This window comes from Eptatretus burgeri, chromosome 3 (genome assembly GCF_056783735.1).
Source record: "Eptatretus burgeri isolate ZD-2024b chromosome 3, Ebu_testis_v1, whole genome shotgun sequence".
Classification (NCBI taxonomy): Eukaryota; Metazoa; Chordata; class Myxini; order Myxiniformes; family Myxinidae; genus Eptatretus; species Eptatretus burgeri.
In genome coordinates, this window is record NC_140963.1 from 84,026,417 (window position 1) to 84,048,916 (window position 22,500).

Genomic DNA, 22,500 nt, shown 5'->3' on the forward strand with positions numbered 1-22,500 from the left:
GATGGCTTGTAGCCTTGAGATTGTCCATGCTTGGCTACAATGTTGTCTGACTTACTCAGACAATTCTCTGGTTTTCTTTCTGTTCTCCATGCTCAGTGCAGTACACACAGTGACGCAAAACAGCAGAATGACTCCTTTTCTATATTCAAACTGTTTAAATGAGTGATTTCTACATTGCAGACACTTTAGTGGGGCAACTTAGCTAAATATATACTAAAACAATTTGTGCATTTTGTGAGGAAAGCACCAAATTTGGCACACTAGTAGCCTATTATATTATGAACAGATTTGGATATTGGGCCATCTCAAAATTTTTGATGAGAGTGGAAAATGGCTGCCACAGCCATCAGCAGCTGAATTTGAGATGGCCCAATATCCAAATCTGTTCATAATATGATAGGCTACTAGTGTGCCAAATTTGGTGCTTTCCTCACAAAATGCACAATTGTTATGCTAAGTTGCCCCACTACTTGCAACTCACCATAGGTGAGTTCATTTCCAAAGTAAAGGAGAATCACCTGCTTGAAATGTAAGTATTTCTAACAACTTGTAAAAGGTGCCAGGAATACTGTCCGTGCCATTTTAGGATTTCTTTGTGGAATAAGAAAAGATTTAGTAATGTTTAAAGCTTTTTTTTTTTCCACTGCAAAACCAAATATATAAAAATGTGGATACCAAAAGATATTTCAATTTCAACAATGTTCTGAAAGAAACAGTGCATTATTTGAAAAAAGTGCAAGGGTGCCAATATTTTTGGCCACAACAGCATAAAGCTCATCACCACCGACTCACTGACTGATATTAAAGATCGGTACCTTCCGTGTGATGTAAAAAGCTGAAATTTTGCATGCCGATGAACATCAAGGCTGATACACCGGGAAAAATCACAGAACCGTTGGAAAACATCTGTAAATGAAAATATAAATAAATGAAAAAAATGCTGGTGAGTGACCCGAGACAATGGGGAAGCACAGTTTATTGTTGCTTTCACTGTGTAAGCATACCCCACTAGTAATGCATAAAATCGCTCCCAGCTCCTGATTTGAAAACTATAGCACTTATAAAAGTGATTTATACAGCGATTTGTCGGTGTGAAGATCAGATGATGTGAGTGAGGAAAGTGAAAAAAACTTTTGAGCATTTAATTGTGCAGAAACCATTGCGGCCTGTTTCAAGGCAAGGCATTTTTGAGCAGGCCAAAACAAAGCTAAAGACCCCTGCGAGGGACGGCAGGCTGATCAAAGATAAAGCCTGCTTTAGTTTTAATTTAACAAGGCTATTAATTATCTTCAAAAGAGGTGTTTATAACTTTATCCAAATACCCAGTTTTCAAGGCAGCTGGCCCCTGCAATTTCCACATTTGGTGGTCTTGGATTGGGACTGACTGTATCGACAAAATGGTCGAAAAGAGTTCTTAACGATGACAGCTCTGGATGGACATCCAGACATCACATATGACGTCCAGACATCACTGGCATCCTTCCAAGATCAGCAAAATAAGTAGCAGTGTACTGGTAGAGGGGTACAGCATCAGCGGCACAGCTGTGCTTCCAAGAAATGGTCGCTCCCCAGCACCCAAGAAGCTGCCATATGCAAAAACAGACCAGAACTGTTTCCCAAATTGCGATTGTCAGTTTCCATTGGTTTCACATAGCGTGTGAGTAGTAACATGGAGTTCACCTGCGCCATTTTGTTATGGGTAGCCATTAACCAACATTTCCAATTACGGTGTCGCTCAGCTGTCTTTTAATCACAGTGGAATGTTGAGAGCATGGTACTCTATCTGAGGGGTTAAATTTGCCAGAAAGGTAAAGTAGATTTAGATGCCGGACCCTGCCTGAATTAAACGGCTTAGACAGAATCCATGGTTGCTTAGCAACTCACCGTACGGGGAATTATCCGTGGTTCGTCTGCATACAGGATCATTGGCCGGCAGTTAGACGATTGGAGAACCCCCTCCCCCCCCCCCCCCTCGTGATCTCTCCCGCCCCAAATCCGCAACAGCATGTTAAGACATGCCAGTTATGTAATTACAAAATACCCTAATGTGAGATGGATACTTCAAGCTGCTGAAGAGGTTTCATGCAAAGAAATACTCTGGGTGGGTTGCCATTGCCATTCAGTGTAATAATTTAGAACTTCACCTCGGCTACTGAACACAATGGTCGACTCTTATCAAGGAAAGGGTGTTTAACATGCGCTGGCAGAGCATTGGCGAAGTACCAGGGTGAGAGTTTATCACCCAGCCAGGAATCAAACCCATGCGAGACAGAAAGGCAGAGGTGTTTCCTCCGAGACGTCATCTCAGGACTGTACACCTCGTACATGGAAAAAAAAACAATTTAGGTTGGCTCCACAGGATATCAGCTATAAGGGTCCAAGACCACATGTGCCCAAAGAGATGATGCCACACAAGTCATGTGATCAGCACAAGACAAATGCCTTGATGAAGAGGATAATGCAAATACAGACCTCACCATGGTTTCAAGCCGAGACACTCTGTAAATTTTAATATTTCTGTTGAAAGGAGATGTTAATAAAATATAAAAAAGTGTGATTAGAATGCGAGGAAAGACAAAATAAAATAAATAAAATAAAATAAATAATCTATATAATAGCCAGCGTGAGCAAATTAATTGGAGTAAAGGAAAGAACGAGGATTATAGATCGCTTTAAATGCTCCTCGAGCCTTGTGGCACTCTGTAGGCAATCAAGCGTTTTCCACATTCATTCCTGTAGATGGCTTTTCACGTTGGTCGTAATCTCCTTGGGTGGGTATCAGCAGTCAGAACGAGGCCCTCCAAGAATCCAGAGTATCCATCTTCATTAGATAGGGTTTTGTTTTGAGGGCCAAGTTGTGATGCTTTCAGATTTAACCAAAGGACAATTTTCAGGTGTTCCGCATATGTCAGAGCATCTTCTCGATGAGGACTCATTTACAGATGCCACAGAATCCAGGACAGGTTTCCAGTCCAGGCAACTGGCTTTATTTAACAGTGATCTATGGCAAATGTACGACGGGATGGTATGGTTCAGCTGTCTGGTCTGGGTTAGATTCCCGACCGACTATGATCTGTCAGATCCTGTGCTTCCCAGGTGAGGAGTTGCATCACAAAGTGTGCCATCCTTCAGATCAACATTAAACCGGTTGTTTCGTCTGCTAATATTATTTGGTGGACGTTAAAGACCCCACGGTGTGTTTTTGCAAAGAGTGGGTGAATTATCAACAGCACAATGAACGAATTATAAATTCCTGCCCAAACCACCTTCAGTGGAACATCAGGCCTGGCAAGCAGGTTCTTGAAGACCTGGGGAAAAATTGCAGCAGCTGACCGCACAAGATGTTGGACATAATTTTGGCCATTAAACTATGAAAGCAGTCATCGTGGCAGTAGTAGTAGCAGTCGTAATGTTCGTGATCTAAGTCTCATGCGGAGCTTGTACACAAGTTGCATGCAGGAGACAAAGACACTTGGTGACAAAAAGTACTTCTTGATGAATTACAAGGACAAGAGCAGACAATGAACACACACAGTATACGAGACTTGAACCTAGGTTTCCCACATCATGGGCCAAAAAATATATGAACGCTAAAATTGTTGTGATATTTCATGGCATCTTACTTGAATGACTCAGTGAGCTTGTTCATGTATATCACTCCAATCACTCTATTTTCTTTGATACCCAAGTTCTTTTCATATCGTATTTGAGCTACAGGTGCTTGAACACTTTAGTTCTTCCAGATATATTTGGACTGTATTTTGATGAAGACCATGAGATGGCTCAGTATGAAACGTACAGCTCATGGGGTAGAATGTAAAGTTATAGGATTGCAGCTTGGGTGCTGTGTTCCCTTATCTTAGCATATCACGTTTAAGCACGTGAGCGATCATGCATTCGAGCACGGGAGTGATCAGGTATCCCAGCACGGGAGTGACCAGGCATCTCAGCACGAGAGCAATCAGGCATCCGAGCACATGAGCGATCAGGCATTTGAGCATGTGAGCGATTTCAGACACCCAAGCACGGGAGTGATCAGGTATCCGAGCACGGGAGTGACCAAGCATCTGAGTAAGTGAGCAATCAGGCATTCGAGCACATGGGTGAACAGGCACCCAAGCACGGGAGTGATCAGGTATCCCAGCACGGGAGTGACCAGGCATCTCAGCACGAGAGCGATCAGGAATCTGAGCACGTGAGCGATCAGGCATCCGAGCACATGAGCGATCAGGCATTTGAGCATGTGAGCTATTTCAGATACCCAAGCACGGGAGAGATCAGGTATCCGAGCACGGGAGTGACCGAGCATCTGAGCAAGTGAGCGATCAGGTATTCGAGCACATGGTTGAACAGGCACCCAAGCACGGGAGTGATCAGGCATCCGAGCATGGGAGTGACTAGGCATCTGAGCACGGGAGCGATCAGGCATCCGGACATATGAGCGATCAGGCATTTGAGCATGTGAGCGATCAAGCATCCAAGCATGGGAGTGATCAGGCATCCAAGCACGGGAGCGATCAGGCATCCGGACATATGAGCGATCAGGCATTTGAGCATGTGAGCGATCAAGCATCCAAGCATGGGAGTGATCAGGCATCCAAGCATGGGAGTGATCAGGCATCCGAGCACGGGAGCGATCAAGCGTCTGAGCATGACAGCGATCAGGCATCTGAGCATGTGAGCGATTATGTATCCGAGCCCGGGAGCAATCAGACATCCGGGCACATGAGCGATCAGGCAGCTGAACACGAACGCACATCATTATTTTGGCAATGCAGCTAATTTTAAACAAAGGCAGAGCAGAGAAGTCAGCCATCAAAATGAGTCACATCGGGTTTTAATTAAACTTAATTTCACTCCCCAACTTTGTGCATTAAACAGCATTGTGGAGAAATTGCAAAACGCTATATGTTACATTAGGGACAAGGACATCAAATGAATGATAAATAAGGGAGGGAGAGAAGGAAAGAGGGAAGGAGACGAGATGGAGACACAGAAGGATCTCCACAGGGCTGGACCGAAATCACTACCCAAATTGAGGAAGGGGGGAAATGGCCCAATCGAATCGTCAATGTTTATGTTGTATTGACACCAGTCTTGCACAGAAATGTTTCCAGTTTAATGTCCTTATCAGCAAGACAAAAGGTTTATCCAAGGCTCAAACGAAATAAAATTAAACAAATCTCTTTGTCCTCAGGACAAAAAAGGATGACACTTTAAGTGGATGGGGAAGGAGGACACCTTGGTTGTGGGAGGGGGAGGAGAGGGATGATTGGTTGACACCTTGAGTGCGGGGGAGCTCAAAACACGCAAAATAAAACGAAACTGGTGATAAATATGCAAATGGTAGAAATAAGAAGTGAGAAAAGCAGTAAAGACAGAAGAAACTTGAGCAAAGATAAATAAATGCCTTTGTTCTTGCATACCACCGCATAATAAAAAGAGGGGGGCAAATGAGTTCTGCATTTGGGGTTATGCGGAGCTGTGCTTCTCAAAAAAGGTAAGTTTGAGACCATGAACATGTTACGTAAGTGCAAGAGGTTTGGTCAGGGGGGGGGGGGTGGTTATCGAGATTTTAAAAGAATGAAGGCAAGGGTGAGGGATATTGAGGAAGATGGAACAAGAGAGGTTAAAAGGAGGTAACGACGGGGAGAGAGGGTGGAAGATCCTCAGGGGTCTTTGAGGGAAGGCGAGGAGTCAAAACAATGTGACTTTTGTGTGTCCATAATATGTGAGTGTCTCATTAGCGTTTCCTTTGGAGCCAGATACGAAGGTACGTTTAACCACAACTAATGTTTAAAAGCCTTGGGAAAAGGGGTGTGGGGGTTGCGGCGTGGATCAAAATAAATCATTCCGTGTGGTTCTTTGTTCACTATCAATCATTCCTTTTGTTTTCCCAAACGTCATGCAATGTTTCCAAATGCCCTTCCCAGAAGTATTTCTCAATGTGAAAGTGGAGAGAAACATGCCAGTAGTAGTAGTAGTAGTACAGCGAATGCAGAAACCCACGGAGCGAAAGTAATTGAGTCCTTAACACACGCGATGCAGGTTACAATCCAACATGTCCTCAAGTGATGCTTTCACACTTTAATTTTCCTTCCTTTGATTACTCGGCCGTGTTCGCACACTCTGCATGTGCGCTTGCCTAATCGGAACACACCCCGAGAGCCGCACCAACTGCCGCATCGACACTTTTCTCCCCCCATTCCCATTTCTGGTACGAGTTTTCACTCGGATTTTCTCAATATTTATCACCACTCGTGCTGTTATTATGACCGGTAATTGCGTTATGACAGGTGCAGATGGAGAGGAATTGCAGATGGACAAACGCGGTCGTTGACAGCTTGCGAGCTGCCACGCGATGACAGACAATATTGTGTAGATGATTGCCATGATAAAGGTGCGGTAATTGTGCGCAAATCATCGATCGCTCTGCGCCATGACATCACAATGCATTATGATGTCACGCTTTGTTTTGTTTTCTGCCATAGCCGTTGTGTGCAGTTTCAGCGTTGACCGTATGACAACCGGCGTTCGTTGCTCACGCAGCAGCAAACCGTTGCTTCCCATGATCGCTCTTTTGAGGCTTTATTACCCGGTGCTCCCTGAGCAGTCGACACCAAAATCAATTCTCCGGCGCAAGCGATGGTGTCGCTGCAAACAAAGGCGTCCGTGGGAAAACGAAGCCAACGGACGGCTGAACCCATGTGTGGGAGACGTGTCGAGGGTGGTATTGAGCAGACACGCCAGAATCGGACACATTGGTGTAAACAGTACCAAAGTCAAGACGGTTATGCACTGTACCCTTCAGAAAACAAACAAACAATTGCAATCCATGGTGCACATTCTCGCGCTCATTTGGTGTCCCGTTTTACAACGACCTGAGTATTTTTAAGAACAACAAAAAAAAAAATGCATTCAATGAGCCGAATATCCCCTCGAATTTGAATGATGCTATACAGTGCAATATTTCCACCAGAAATGCACACTCGCCACTAAACCATCTAGTTAGTGTGGGTTTCAATCCCGACCCGGCTATAAACTGTCATCCTGATGTTTTACAGGCAGGGCGATTCATCAATGTGTGCGTCGTCCATCGGAAGGTGGTTAAACTGGTGTCCCATCTGCTAGCATTAGTTGGTGGATGTTAAAAATCCCACGATGTCCTTCGTGAAAAGTGTGTGAGCTATCGCCGGCACCTTGAACAAATCCAAAATTCCTGCCATAACTAATGCTGGGAGAGCGATGGCAAACTGCCTAGCATGACCCTTACCAAGAAACTGTTTTGGCAGCACCGACGCTCTCTAACAGAGTATGGTGCATCAGAATTATATTTCACCCTGCACGTCATGCTCTGATGGGAACTGTCACCATGACGTCACGGGCACAGCTCAAACGATCTGCATATACTTTCGGTAGCAAAAGTAAGACGATGGTTGATACCTCGATGTTCCATGGACATTCGAGACAACGTTCATTCAAGAACCATAAGGACTCTGCGAGCTCTATATACAAGGCCGCAGTTTAGCTCTTTCTGGGCTGGGATGGCATCGGTTCGAGCAGCCTCAGTAAGAATACCTGCAGAACCACAGGTGCGCGTTCAACCTTTGAGGCATAAACATTATACACTTTGTAACACCCACAGGGAGAATTTATTTTCATTTTAGAATACGAGGTAAAATTCCGAGACTTTGTAAGTTTCTCTTCCCAAAGTGATCGTCTAAGTGATTCTGAGATCATTCCCCATCCAACCCCATGATCTTTTCTACCCCCGTGAACTCTCGCCAAGCCCACCTGTTTTTCCTTCCCGAGTGTTTGTTTCCGGATCCATCTTGTCCACCCCATGCGTCCTTCTCTACCCCTCCTTCCTCCCCACATCCCTTTTTCCCCAATTCTCCCTCTTTTCCGTTCCTCATCCCTGCTGTTGGTGTGTTTCTCCTCTCTCTCCTTCTCCCGTTTTTTACCTTCACCACCGAAGGTGAAGGAGGTTATGTTTTCACCCCTTTCTGTCTGTTTGTTTGTGTACAGGATATCTCAAAAAGTTTTGCATGGATCCGGATGATATTTTGTGGACAGGTTCGGTGTGTGACAAGGACGAAATGATTCGATTTTGGTGAACATCCGGATCCGGATCCGACTACTAGAATTTTTAAAAGTGATTCTTCACCATTGAGAGATCGGGCCAGAAACGATATAAAGTACGATATCTCAAAAAGTTGTGCACGGATTCGGATGAAACTTGGTGGACTGGTTGGGTTTGTGATAAGGAAGAATTGATTTAATTTTATTGAGGTATCGAATCCGGATCTGATAATTTTTTCACTGATTCTTCACCATTGAGAGGTCGGGTGAAACCGATATATAGCACTATATCTCAAAAATGTATTGGGCCAGATATGTTCTCGTGGATCAGGCATTGCGTGGCAGAGGTATGCGCTCTACTGCATGCCCTTCTAGTTTTGTTCTGTTACGTCTTGATCTGTTCTATGTTCCAGCTCTTCCATGAGCCTCAACTTTGTATTCAAAAAAAAAAAAGAAGAAAAAAGTGAGGATCATCAGAAGACTTCACGTCCTTTTACTGGGACATCAATATTTCCTCATGATCATAAGACCTTTTCTTGCATCAATGAAGTCTTGAAATTTTCTTCATCATCATTGCAACCATAAACTTTACTTGACTTTCGTCAACTCTGTAATTGCACAACGCTTGGAAGATCTCCTTGGTCAGAAACTGTTTAGGGAGTGCCAAGAGAAGACCTTGCGTAAGGGGCAGATTCCCGTATCGCCAGTTTTCCTGTGTGTTTGTGGCATCGAGGATGCCTTATGCAAGTTAAGGAAAATCGACTCTACCTCCAAAACATCTTCTAAAGCATAACTTGTCCAGCAAGCATGACGAGTCTCGGATAATGGTGCAGTTTCTTGCACTTCCATGCACCTCGATAATGGTCTTGCATCGTGCCCATCATGAAACTAGAGGATATTGTGCCATTCAAATATTCCGAAGCTTCGTGCACTTCCTGAAAAGGGGAATAAACATGTCCCTCAATAATGGGGTACTGAGATACGACACAACCTGAAACGGCATGGTGATCACTTGAGATTTTCTGTTTGAAGTTACAGACTCCAAAGAAGGAAGAACTGGCTTCGAGCTTTGAATCCGAAGAGCTTTGAATCCAAAAAGAGAAACAAAGAGCTTTGAATCCAACTCGTAAATGCGGCAAAGTGGTGCGTACAGCCAAGGGCCTTTGACAACACAACACGAGTGAAGCTTGAACTAAAGATGCATGGGAATGGTGACCGCTGGCATCGCCAGTGCATTGTACGAACACAAGACCTTCCTGGCTCTGGACAATGACAACAGCAGGATAAGGGTAAAAAGCCCATCCGTTTCAGTTTCAAAACCAAGAGTTGGCTCATAAATCTGCTTTCCAGTTTGAAAATAGGCACAAGCAGCTTGAAAGAGTCTAAATTAAAATTTCAACAACAAAACGGCCTTTTTTTTCTTTCTGTGCCAACGTAATTCTGTGACTTCATCATATTGTTCCGTCTTGTACAGGTTGTTATGAATTATTCCTGATTCACAAGGTCAGTACAAACCATTAATATTAATTCAAAACTATAATAAAATCAGAGGAGATGGTCTGTGAGGGTTAGTCGAGTGTGGTGAGGGTTAGGGGAGCACGGTGAGGGGGGAGCATGGTGAGGGGGAAGCATGGCGAGGGTGAGGGAGGGTTAATGGAGCGTGGTTAGGGTTAGAGTAGCACAGTGAGGGGGAAGCATGGCGAGGATTAGGGGAGCGTGGTGAGGCGGAAGCATGGCGAGGGTTAGGGGAGTGTGGTGAAGGGAAGCATGGCGAGGGTTAGGGAGTGTGGCGAGGGCTAGTGGAGTGTGGTGAAGGGGGAGCATGGCGAGGGTTAGGGGAGTGTGGCGAGGGCTAGTGGAGCGTGGTGAAGGGGAAGCATGGCGAGGGTTCGGGGAGTGTGGCGAGGGCTAGTGGAGTGTGGTGAAGGTGAAGCATGGCGAGGGTTCGGGGAGTGTGGCAAGGGCTAGTGGAGCGTGGTTAGGGTTAGGGGAGCATGGTGAGAGAAAAAGCGTGGCGAGGGTTAGGGGAGCCTGGTGAGGGGGAAGCATGGCAAGGGTTAGGGGAGTGTGGCGAGGGTTGTGGAGCGTGGTTAGGGCGAGGGGAGCCCGGTGAGGGTTAGGTAGCTATCGTGTGCAGCTTATGGCTGCTGGTTGCATCACTTTCTGGAGGTGCGGCTGTGTTGCTGATACAGTGCCCTCTATTACCAGTACACTGGAACTCATTTCGCCAACCTTGGAAGGATGACAGGCTGGGTCAAGCCCCACATCTTGTTAATCCAACGACTGACAGAGGCTCAAACTCAACACCCTAAAATCTTAAGCCAGTCACCAGGCTTACGGGTCGGGTTAGTGGAGCACAGTTAGTGCTAGGGGAGCACGGTTGGTGTTAGTAGAGTGCGGTTTGGGTTCGTAGAGTACGGTTAGGGTTCGGGGGTGCAGTGAGGGTTAGGGAAGTGTCGTGAGGCTTAGGGGAGCATGGTGAGGAGGAGGGGTGTGTTGGGTAAGATGGGATTCTGTTGAGGGGGTAATGAGACAAGGACGATGGAAGTGGTGAGGCAAGGCCAAGGGGGGAGAGCAGTGTACGGATAGCACGAGGAGGGCACGGTGAGGACGAGGGAAGCAAATTAACATCAAAATCGAGTGTATGGAGATGTATATACCGAGCTGTATCGTGCAGCTACAGGATTTTAATCCAAGGCCATTGAATGGAATTACTACAAAGTCCACGGGACACTTACCTGCAGATAATGAGGAAATTATTAGTTGGCCCATTGTAGTTATATAGCATCCCAACCGCTAAATATCAGATTACGCTGTCAACAGGAAATGAGAAAAAATATAAATGCACTAAGAAAGTGCAAATTAAACCCTGTAATAAAAACCTGTAAATCTGGAGTACTGGATCTCCACAAAGGTTAATGTCGATGCGATGAAGAGAAAATTATTTCATATCCCCCGTACACAGGGCACACGAGCTCCTCTCGAGATGCCACCGATGAAGAATTCGCTTCACTCATCAACAAAGGTCAAAATAACACACCCAGCACATATACATTCGTTATAATAACGACCATTGTAGGTCTGCCATGATGGTGCAGAGGTGGTGTGTCTCGTCTGGGTTCGATTCCCGACCAGACTACAAACACTGTATGATTGGTGATTTCCAGGCCGGGTGTTGCATCACAAAGTGCCTTGGGGTGGACGTTAAGCAGGGTGTCCCATCGACTAGCACTAGTTGGTGGATGATAAAGATCCGTTGGTGCGTTCCTTCAAGAGTCGGTGAGTTATCGCCGGCATCCTGATCAAATCACTTATTCCTACCTGAACCTACAGGGCGAACCGAATCGCTCCCAGCGATGATGCAAACCAACAGCAGCCACGTCATGCCACGTATGAATAAATGAACGAATGCTGAATGAATGAATGACTTGCCGAATTAGATTAGACAGGACAATATGTAGCATACGACGTACTTGCCGTTGAATCGTCGATTTCCAGCTGGGAAAGTGCATCAAGACAAATATCTAATTCCACTGACAAACTGCCGTTCCAATGTTGTGCACACGGGGGTGCAGCATTTGGAAGTACACGTGCAGTCAAGGGTCGACAGGGAAGAGGAAACACGCAGGCACAACAAGGGGATGAACAACAGGAGGAGAAAGCACGTTTTGCCTCAAAGGTTTTGCACAGACTGAAGGAGGATGTACAAGAAGTGGGAGAAAACAGGATGCAAAGGTGTGGAGGTCAGCAGTGAGCCGAGATTATGGAGGATTCACATGGAAGGCGTGCTGGACGACCACATATCACGTTAAGGAACTGGGTGAGGGGTGGAGGGGATGAAGGCAGAGGGAGAAAATCTGAAAGAGAGCTGGAAGAAAAAAGAAGCCACCAACCTCTTGGCAATGAGATGATGATGATGATGATGATGATGATGATCATCATCATCATCATCATAAACATCACCTTCTTCGTTTTAAGGGTGATGCCAATGATGCTGAGAACTTGTCATTCCACATGGATTATAATTATTGGAGAATATAATTCTCAGTTTTGGAAGTTTGACCGTCTAGTTTCCCTTCGATATTGTGAAGCGACATCGGACTCATAAGGCCAAATTTGTCCTTCCGAATGGAAATGCGATTATTGATGTAATTAATCATTATTATTATTATGATTATCAGTGTATAATTAACCAATATGCAGGAACAAAAGGCTCTCAATTGGCAGAGTATTCGAACAAGGAGCATTGGTGCTTCATGTGCTTATGCAAATTCCCTTGCATTAATTTTGGTGATTTTTTTGTGCTGCGTGTGTCATGTTTTATTAAAAGGTAATTATACACGGAGAGTGGTCATGGCACTAAGCGGGCATTACGTGTAACCCATTAATAAATGGAATTATCCGATACTCTTGTGTGCTAAATTTGCAGCCCTTTAGACAAAAACACACCAGGGAGAATTTGCAACGGAGTTCAAGTTCAACGCTTGCCAGCATTATCAATGGAGGATTTCAAGAAACATTGCACGAGTACCACCCCGTTGGTCGTGTCGCGGCGTTTCGTGGTCTTCAACACGCGGTCTGTTGTGGGTGCGCTTTGGCATGAAAGGCATCAATTTGAAACACGCGTGCAATGATAATATAATTCGCTGCATTTTGAATTGCATGAAACATTATTTTGTTTTGAAGCCTATATATTTGGGACCGACAAAATTATAATTGCTGGACATCGATCCTTTTTGTCCTGCAAAATGCGGGAGTGCGATTATGCTGCGATTCATGATCCTGGTTCCCTGCCTTCTCCTACCTCTGCCCTCCTCAAGTCACCCTAGGTCCCACATGTTCCTCAATAAACCCTCAACTGCTCACCCTCCCAAAGTCCAGGCTGGTTGCAATTCCTGCATTCATTTGTCCCCTTATCCTGCCGATTGTGGAATTGTCATCCTGAATCCGTTGTCTTGTCCTCCTCACAAATGTGCTGCCCATCACTACCTCAAGTGCTCACCCGTGCTGCTTTGCACATGATCTCTTCTGCAAACACCGATTCTTTCCCATTCTACTTTCCTCTGGGACATTTTAGTCGTGTTTGTGTTATCCCTCCTTTTCTCCTTGTGTATGCCCATCCCTCCATACCCTCTGGTAGCTCGTGAACTTGCTGCTCTTAATCACTATCGATTCCATGAGGCTCGATCCTTCGACAGAAAGATAATAAGAATGTTTAATAAAACTAAACCAAATTAAAGTTGCAAAAAAGCCGACTGAAGAACTTCAGTGTGGACCACACCAAGCAGGTTTCCAAACATTCCTGTGCTCAGTCCGACCATCCCTTTGAGTGATCAAACTGTGCTCAGAATGTACAAATACGGCCTTCCTCAGTCATTGCAAATCTAAGTGGTAGTCATCCTAATTGTACTAGTTTGCAGCTTCTCCATCTTCAGTTGTCAACAAGACAAAGAAAACTAGTGGCCCACATTTTTGGTTGGCCCATTTGGCTTTTTCATCTGGGCTCTTAGCACATGCTGGGATCCCGGGTTCATGTCCTACATATTGTGTCGATTTGTCTATTATCTCTCAATGCCCAACACAGGATATACTTGCAAGATTCAATGTGAACCTCACAGAAAAGAATAAGAGTTCTTCAATTGTGTTGAGTCACCTACAGAACATCAATCCATGAGAATCCCATCATGGACTTTTCGTCGCTCTCTCTGCAGATGGTTCATTCTGTGTCGCTGAATATTTTCAGGACGCGAACATACAGCATGCAGAGATGGTGCAGCTCAGATCCGAACCACGCATCCTAAACCCCACAGCTTTGCATTGTGCAATCAAAGGTGTTATAAAGGAGATACTAAATATTCCAAGAAATTCGAAAACTTTAGTTTTTCAACGTACATGCATTTCTAGTTCATAATACATATTAGCATTGGCACTCCCGCCCTCCATCCTCCGGGTGGGAGTGCCATCTTGGCCCACCTGCGGTGGGAAATTTAAATTGGTGATATTTCCACAAAGTGATACTTTCTTCTAAAACATGTTGTGCACTTGGAAAAAAAAAACTGGGATATACTGTAGCTATTTTTTTCTCCACAAACCAGTTCCATTGTCAGCTACTCCAATGTTGTGAATAAGGGTTGTTGTGAACCCCGACAGAAGGAGGTTCTCACCAAAGAATCTGCATAAAGCAACTATGAAAGATCTTCCACAGGTAAGCCCTTTGCTGTTTCAAACCCTTCCCAGTGTTCATCCACAGCTGTAAAGACGTTCACAAATAGTACACACAAGAGAATCCCAATGCTACACACACCATCAGCTGCCAGACCGGTTTCATCGCTTGTTGGCGACTCCTCAGCGACAGCGCAGACAGAAATGCATACCAACGAGGCTCCCAAGCATGTACCACGTGCAAACGTCAAAATAAGTCAATATTACAGCTGTGGAGGAACTCTGGGAAGGGTTTGAAACAGGAAAGGGCTTACCTTGGGTAGCTCTTTCATGGTTGCTGTATGCAGCTTCTTCGGCTAGTAGAGCATGGGAGGAATCAATTTATTTATATAATCTGAGCCACCTGGGTTTAATTCATTAGGTCAGAGCTGATTGGTTATTCCCTCCATTCACAGGTGAGAGATGTGGGTGGGTCTTCATTTTCATATGTGTATGTGTATATATATATATATATATATATATATATATATATATATATATATATATATATATATATATATATATATTTCTAACCACTGACTGATTCACTGACTCACTGATATAAATGTTTAGTACCTTCAAGGTGTGGTATAGATCTAAAATTTTGCACACCAATGCAACTTGCAGCCAATATCACAGGGAAAAAAATCACAAAACCATCTGATATTGTTCGTAAACGAAAATATCTGGAAATAAGAATTGGCCGGTGCAGGCTCTATCTACTCACTGCTGATGGATAATGTAGCTGACAATGGAACCGGTTGCTAGGCAATGGTAACTAGCGCCACTTCTGCCTCTCATGTTATAACATTTGCTGTGTTTACGTTAAAAATTACTATAGCTGTAAACTTGTAAATAAAGAGTCCATTCTAATCACTAATTACCTCACGCAAGTGAAGCAAAAGGCGAGTTAAGCAATTGGTCCATGTCCTTCTGTCTTATCAATTTATGATCAAGAAATAACTTACTTTAATGGAGTGTTATATTTTGAACACGAATGGGAACATGCATAGGAAGACACGTCTTTCGTTTTATCGTATTTTGGCATTGAATTCATCCCGATCGCACATGCTCAGAGAGGAGTAATAATATTTTTTACTCTGTCTGTCTGTGAAACAAAATTGAAAATCATTCCAAACAGGAAACGTACTGTTTTTAAGGACGTTATAAAGGACACAAACAACAGGTACAAACTCTAATGTCACGTGTTGAATAAGGTGATGTAATAGACGATGCGGAAAATTGCGATAAAACCCGGAATTTATTTATTTGTATGAATTTTGCAATCTTTCTTTTATTTAAATTTAATTATATACTTGAACACTGTACTACAAAAATCACCTGGCATAATACTTCCAAGAACCTCCAGTTTTGCAGTGTTGTATTTCATTTAAAATAAAGGTTTAATGTGGTGGTGTATAAGTAATAAGGGTGCAGTTTGGGACTGCTTCTGGATTACTTCAATAGCAATAAACCTTCAGACATTTTTTAAATGATAAAACTTAAATCATTATGTTGTTAAAACTGAAGTACAGTACTGTATATATTTTAACACTGCATGGGGTGTCATGTTCTATGAACTCTCCAGTTGTTATTTTACTTGAGTTATTCAGCTGTTTGCTGAATACAAGCACAATGGGATTTTAAAACTCGAAGGAGACCAACTTTATACATTAGAAAGGAAACAATTACAAGTGATTCCTATGTCTATGTCTCTGATTTATGATGTGCTTAATTATTGATGTGTTTAATACAATGCTGATTACAAAGTAGTTGTAATTAGCAATTTGTTAATTACTAAGCAATCGTAGTGATGACAGCACACTTGAAATATTGCATAATTAATTACATTGCATTTTGGGTCACATGACTTGCAATTATTTGGGTCATTGTTAGATTAAGTGAATTATGAATATGCAACATTTTTAGTTTGCCTTTTGGCTTGCATATCATTGTAACTTAGTGCTCTTGAATATAAATCTCTCCCACATTGTACATCATATATATATATATATATATATATATATATATATATATATATATATATATATATATATATATATATATATATATACTGTATACACAGATTAGCTGCATTATATACAGGGTATCCAAAAGTCTTTGTGCAACTTTGAACTTTTATCACTTTTGATGTACACATGATAGAAAGAAACTATAAATGGTGCATGAAAGAATAATTCCTAACGGTTTTTAATAAATACAGTTAAAATTTTTAGGCTTAAACATAACCGCCACATTTTCCAACTTGTTGAAAACATTCCCCCGTTGCTGCTGAGTAATTTCATGAATTTCATTAGTGATAAAAGTCCTCAGTTCATTCAAAGAATGTGGTTTTGATGGGTCAACAAAAGTTTTACATAGCCACAGGAAATGTAGTCCAATGGGGACAGGTTAGAGGAACGAGGTGGTCAAGCAATTGGTCTACGTGTACCAATCAACTTGTCTGCACATTCAAAGCATAGTTGCAGGGAGCCTCGTCTTGCTGGTACAAGGTGATATGTGAAAGATTTAATCATCGTGGTTCGGGAGCAAAGAAATTGCACAACATTGAAAAGTAATCAAATGTGGTAATAGTTGTGGTTGACTTTACCACTGATGTAGAAGTTGTCTCGTAAGAAAATTGGTCCATTGGTCGCCTGAGACCGGGTCTGCTCTTTCTTGTTTATTACTAAATTAGCAGAGTAGATCTAGCTGGTTGGATGCACCATTTTCCCTTTCAAAATGTATAATCCCAACCGCCACAATCTTATATTATGTATATGTATGTATGTATGTATAAATATATATATATATATATATATATATATATACATATACACACACACGTTTTTCAGGCAGGGCAAGGAATCTGTGTGCCGTCGCTCGGATGGATGTTAAAACTAAAGGACCCTTCTACCAGTACTGGTCATTGGTGGATGTTAAATATCCCACTATGTCTTTCACAAAGAGTAGGTGGGTTATCACCGGCACCCTGAACAAATTTCAAATTCCTGTCCTGAATAACTGTTGAAAAGGCAACGGCAAACCACCAAGCACAATCTTTGCTCAATGTAAGGAGGATAGTATATTGATGATTATGCTCGGTATTTAATATAAGCCTCGGCTGGTCTTGGATAAGTGTGAGTATCTCGTTTATCGAACCTTTTAAGCCTCCCACTTACCTCTCCCAACGTTTGCATTTCACATTGTCCACAAACATTCCAACGCTCCCTTCCGTGTACAATGCATCATGTTTACTAAGTATTAATTTTTGTATAATCGCTTACATCACAGATTTGTTTATAACCAACAGAGCATCTTAAATCAGTGACATGCACCACTATGATTTAATTAACTTGGATTTATACAGGTTTCATCCCTTCCCTCAAACAAGAGGAAATTAGCTCGCAGTCTCTTGCTACTCCGACAAGCACATACATATCTTGTGCAGGTTGTACATTTATGTGTATGGCTCCAAAATAAATATTTCACGGCTACCCTATACTTCCACTCTATTTCCAGTGCACTTGACATTTCTAGGTCATCATTGTGTTTGCTCTCAAAGGACCCTTATGTACCCAGACATGCTTGATTAAAGGGCTCAATCACGCGTGGTGTTCGTACCACATGTGACGTCATATAGTCTTCCCAGCTCACCCTCTTTGTGCCTCGGTGTAGCTGACTACTGCTGTTACTGTTGTCGTATTGTCTGATGGTCAGTACAGTACTCTTTTATGGAGGGCACCCACGGCGAGTCGTGAACCCTGGGTAGGTCATCGTTCCTTCACGGGCTTGTTTGTGTCTTGTTCCGGAAAAGGCATTACAGCAAGATTATTTGAGATGAATACTTGTTGTAAAGACAAGTCAAATAAAGCAAAAAAAAATTGATCAAAAATATGTTGATTGTTGATTATTTAATTGAACATTCAATCCCAATTTGCCTCTGCCGGAATAAAAAGAACCAGAAAGGACATTTGTGCCGAGACATAAAAACGAGTCTGCACGACATAAACTTTAGAACTGATCAAAAGCAGCGGCTTTTGGAGATTATCCTTTGAAAAAAAAAATTATAACGAGTTTGAAAAATACATTCTCTGGGAGAAGAAAAGGACAGCAAATCTAAAGGTCCGATTTACTATGGAGCAATCAACTGATTGTCGAGGACACTCGTCGCAATCAGCCTCGGGTAAAGAAAGGAACATGTCAATCTTGGAGCACGTCCAATGTAGTGAGGCTTTCCCTTTCGAAGGGAATCAGGCACCAAATACTTTACCCAGCACGTTGATTTTTCTCTTTTATATAGGGGATTACATGGATACGCCTTGCAAATGATGATGAATTATGTTGTGCAAAGGATGGGATCTCCAAACTTATAGACATTAGACGTGCGCTCGCCGTGTCGATTCATGGCAGTAACCGCAGCAGGAAAAGCAATGTCCAAGAGAGATATGCGAGGTGTACCGGAGAAGAGGTGTGCACGATACTCGGCGCTTGGTGGTTGATGAGGAAGACTGCCGGTCTGCAGGAGATATATATGTATATACGTGAGGTCGATCGGTTGATCAAAAGTTTCCCAGAGAGTGAGGCAAGTATGCTTCAGCGTATTGTTCACCCTGTGGACAAAAACAACAGCAAGGCAAAAACTCAACAAGCAAACAAGCAAGCAACAACAAGAGCTAATTACTCGGAATTGCTAATAAAGCCAGCGTTCTGCAAGCTCAAATTTTTGCAGCCATTTAATTTCAGCAGCTCGTTTATGTCTTTTCGCTCTCTTAGAACTCCACAATATTTCATTTAAAAGGTATAAAACGTGTGCACAGTAAAGGTTTACTGCGATATGCGAATTGTTATTTGGTTTTATACTTATTAGCGAACTATGCTCAATTACCCATGAACGCTCATGTAACATGCTTAATGAATTAAACTCCAACTTTTCCTTCCATCCTTCCACAATTCCCCAAATGGCATCAAGGAAGAGTTAGGTCATGCTTGATTTCTTTCTTCACCATTCACACTGTTGCTACAACAAATAAATATTACTTTAAAACTACATCTCATCCATGACCGTGGGACATTGTAATTGAGCTTTGTGACGTCATGAGGTTGGTGGGGGAAATGCTCCAGCTGTTTCGTAAATCATCGGTGCATAGTTTAAGTCTCACAGCATTAGACTGCATTTACAGCATCGATACATCTCCTCTCCAAATTACTGGTCGCAACACATTTTCACTGCTATTTACAGGTCTTTCGTTTGGATCATTCCAGGCGATCATCGCCCAGCTCGGGCGCCTTGTATTTCTGAAGTTAATCCCATGCTCGGAGAGGGGGAATTCCTTGCGGACGTGCCCGGTCGTTACGTGTTACAGCAGAGATAGGGCGGTTATCAATATATTTGAGTCATGGATGGCGGTAAGAGCATTTTGCAATATAAACCGTGACAAAACAGGTGCCAGGAAAAGGGATCAGCGAGGAGAGGAAACGCAGCTCGATAACGGGCGGGTGGAGAGTAATCTGCACGCAGAGCAGCCTAGGAGGCAAGACGATGGAGCCGAGGTCCGGAGGAGGAAACAATTCCCCTAAAATTTGAGAAGTCCACATCCTTTACAAGGAATCTTCTGACCTTAAAGGCTTGATCTGAAGGTTCGGGGGTTCACAAAATAAACAAAGTTGAACTTCATTTGGCACACCTACAAAATGAAACTGTCAAAGAGATGTTCCCGACATGACTTTGGGAAGAGAAGGTGTGCTTCCATCAAGGTATGGAATAAATACCACGAAATAAATGGTCCGTTTGTACACGAGAACTTGAGTTATGTCACTTTGACGCATTAGCTGAGTTATCTGCTGGAAGAACAGCATTTTACACAAACAGATCCTTGCCCCAAGCACGTTGATTAAGATACACTGTAAAAAGTGGGATGACTTGCAAAATGGCCGGAATGGACGAGTTCGGAGACTTACAGTAACAGATGAGACCGCGAACATCAGACGATGCACCTTGCGACACCTTTGTTAACAATGGAACGCTCGCCGTCTTGGGGTTGCTCGAAAACACAAAGTACTACATCCCGTACGTCCCAGGCAGTGTCCGCAGAAACAGAGTAGAATGCTGGTGAAATGTTGTCGATAGGAGGTTTGTTGCTAAAGACGAGTTTGCAGGGAGTTTGGGAGAGAATTTCCAGGTGTGGGGGGGGGGGGACCACCTTCGCAATGAGATGGCTTTTCCAGCTTTGCGCATGCATTACAAACCCCGGCGATAGGCCAAAGGAAACTGTTCAATCAACAGGCCGCAGGTGCTGCAAAGCCACAGCTCAATTATCGCGTCCGTCATGCTCTTGTTTATAATTTTCACAAGTTTGTTCCCATCTCGTATATCCTCCCTTACCGCAACCATCACTTGCCAAATCGTCGCCCGGCGCTTAACTCGCATTGCTCTTTTAACCTCCCGTATTTATTCTTTTGCTGCGGATCAATTATTTACGACAGCAACCCCCCACCCACACCCAAATGTCCCCCGCCTCGCACGTGTCAAGCGCGCCGGGTTCGAGCGTGCAGCGCGTTCACGGACACGCACCTGCACTTTCCCGCGGGGACTCAGCTCGCGCCGTACGTGGCACGCACGAGCCGCGTGTGCCGTTTTATAAGTCAGTGTGCGAGGCGCGGGGTCGGGGACTCAGCTAAAGACTTTTAATAATTGAACCGGCGTAATGCACCTGTCCCTTGGAGAGTGATTTACGCGTCAGTCACGAAATGGTAAGTAAGGCAGAAGACAGACAGCCTTGTAAAACGGGCCCGGAGACGAATCAACGCACGTGCGGCGAAGAGCTGAGGAGACGTGCGGAGAGAGACAGTCAAGAGACAGAGTGGAGCGCGTGAATCGGGACTCGACCTGGAGCCCCAAGAACCGAGGCTGCTGGACACGGACGCCGAGACCCAGGGACTCACCGAAAGCGAGCGATACCCCCGCGGCCCTGTGAGAACGCCAAGCTCGTGCCATCTGCGCCCCCGGCGGCGCCTCCTCTCCGGAAAGTTTCCCACGGGCGCCAGTCTCGTGACGAATCGCCCCCCCCTCCCCAAACCTCTCCCTGGCACGCCGTTGCTATCTTTGGTAGCACTTCCCTTTAATGGGCATTTCATGCATTAGTAATTACTTTGCTAATGAGAGCTTATGCTCAATATTCAAATCGTCTTTTTTCCTGTTGTTTGGGCGGGATCCCATCGGCAAGGCGGGTTAGACCCCCCCCCCCGTTCCGCTTTTTCTCTTATTTCGCCTTTTCCTACAGATTCGGATGTTCAAGTTAATCCAGGCAATCCGTTTGCTATGACACTTAAAGCTGTAATTTGCATGCCGCGACCATTAGCTACGCGGTAGCAATGCATAGGAAAACAAGGCGCACATATAAAGCGAATAATACACATGCGGAAAGTGCCACACAATTAGACGTAAATGCTAATAAGGTGTCAGTAATGCGTTTTCAACTACAAGAGGACTCCATTAAAGGGTACTTCTGGCAGATTTGTCTGAGCCACTAAAATTCCACAAATCCCCCGCAGCTTGGGCCCGGTTATTCGGTCTTGGGCTAGCAATTGCACCCCGACTCTGAGATCATTTTCCAGGGGGTACGAGGAGACTTTTCCGTCCCCCTGTAGACTGACTTTGCGGCAAATGAAGGGCTCCACGGACAAAGCAAGGTCGCGAGGGGGTTCCAGCCGTGTGAGTGCAGGTGTAGCGTGGAGAGACCGCACCATCTGTGTGACCCCAAAGTCTTCAGAGTAACTTGGTATTGGCTGTATATTAGGAGGTAAAACATCACTGAATGGCAGGCGGGTTTGGTGGTTTCTAGTGCAAGAGATTGATATATATATATATATATATATATATATATATATATATATATATATATATATATATATATATATATATATCGTCCGGAACTCACATCCTGACAAGTCCAGGATATTGAATGTGAAGTCCCGTGGTGACCCGATGCACCGCCGTCTGTCCACCACCTGCACGAACCACGGGTAAGGATGGACCCCTTACTGTGAGTGTTTTTGCGTATGAGCCACAGAAGAAAATGAAGATGTCGACACACACACACACACACACACACACACACACACACACACACACACACACACACACACACACACACACACACACACACACACACACACGAAACCGAAACGAGTAAATAATTGCTTAGGTGAACAGTA

The 22,500-nt window shown here is 43.9% G+C and overlaps 1 protein-coding gene across 1 annotated transcript in view; it reads right to left on the reverse strand.

The window, feature by feature from the left end:
• LOC147030334 (double-stranded RNA-specific editase 1-like) overlaps positions 1-21,330 on the reverse strand; it is a 223,115-nt gene extending 201,785 nt beyond the window's left edge. Inside the window, exons 1-2 of the mRNA XM_085874270.1 lie at positions 21,229-21,330; positions 18,745-18,896 (exon numbers count right to left, since the gene is read on the reverse strand). The gene's annotated coding sequence lies outside the window, so the exon portion shown is untranslated. The remainder of the gene's footprint in view (positions 1-18,744; positions 18,897-21,228) is intronic.
• Positions 21,331-22,500: the final 1,170 nt, after the last annotated feature.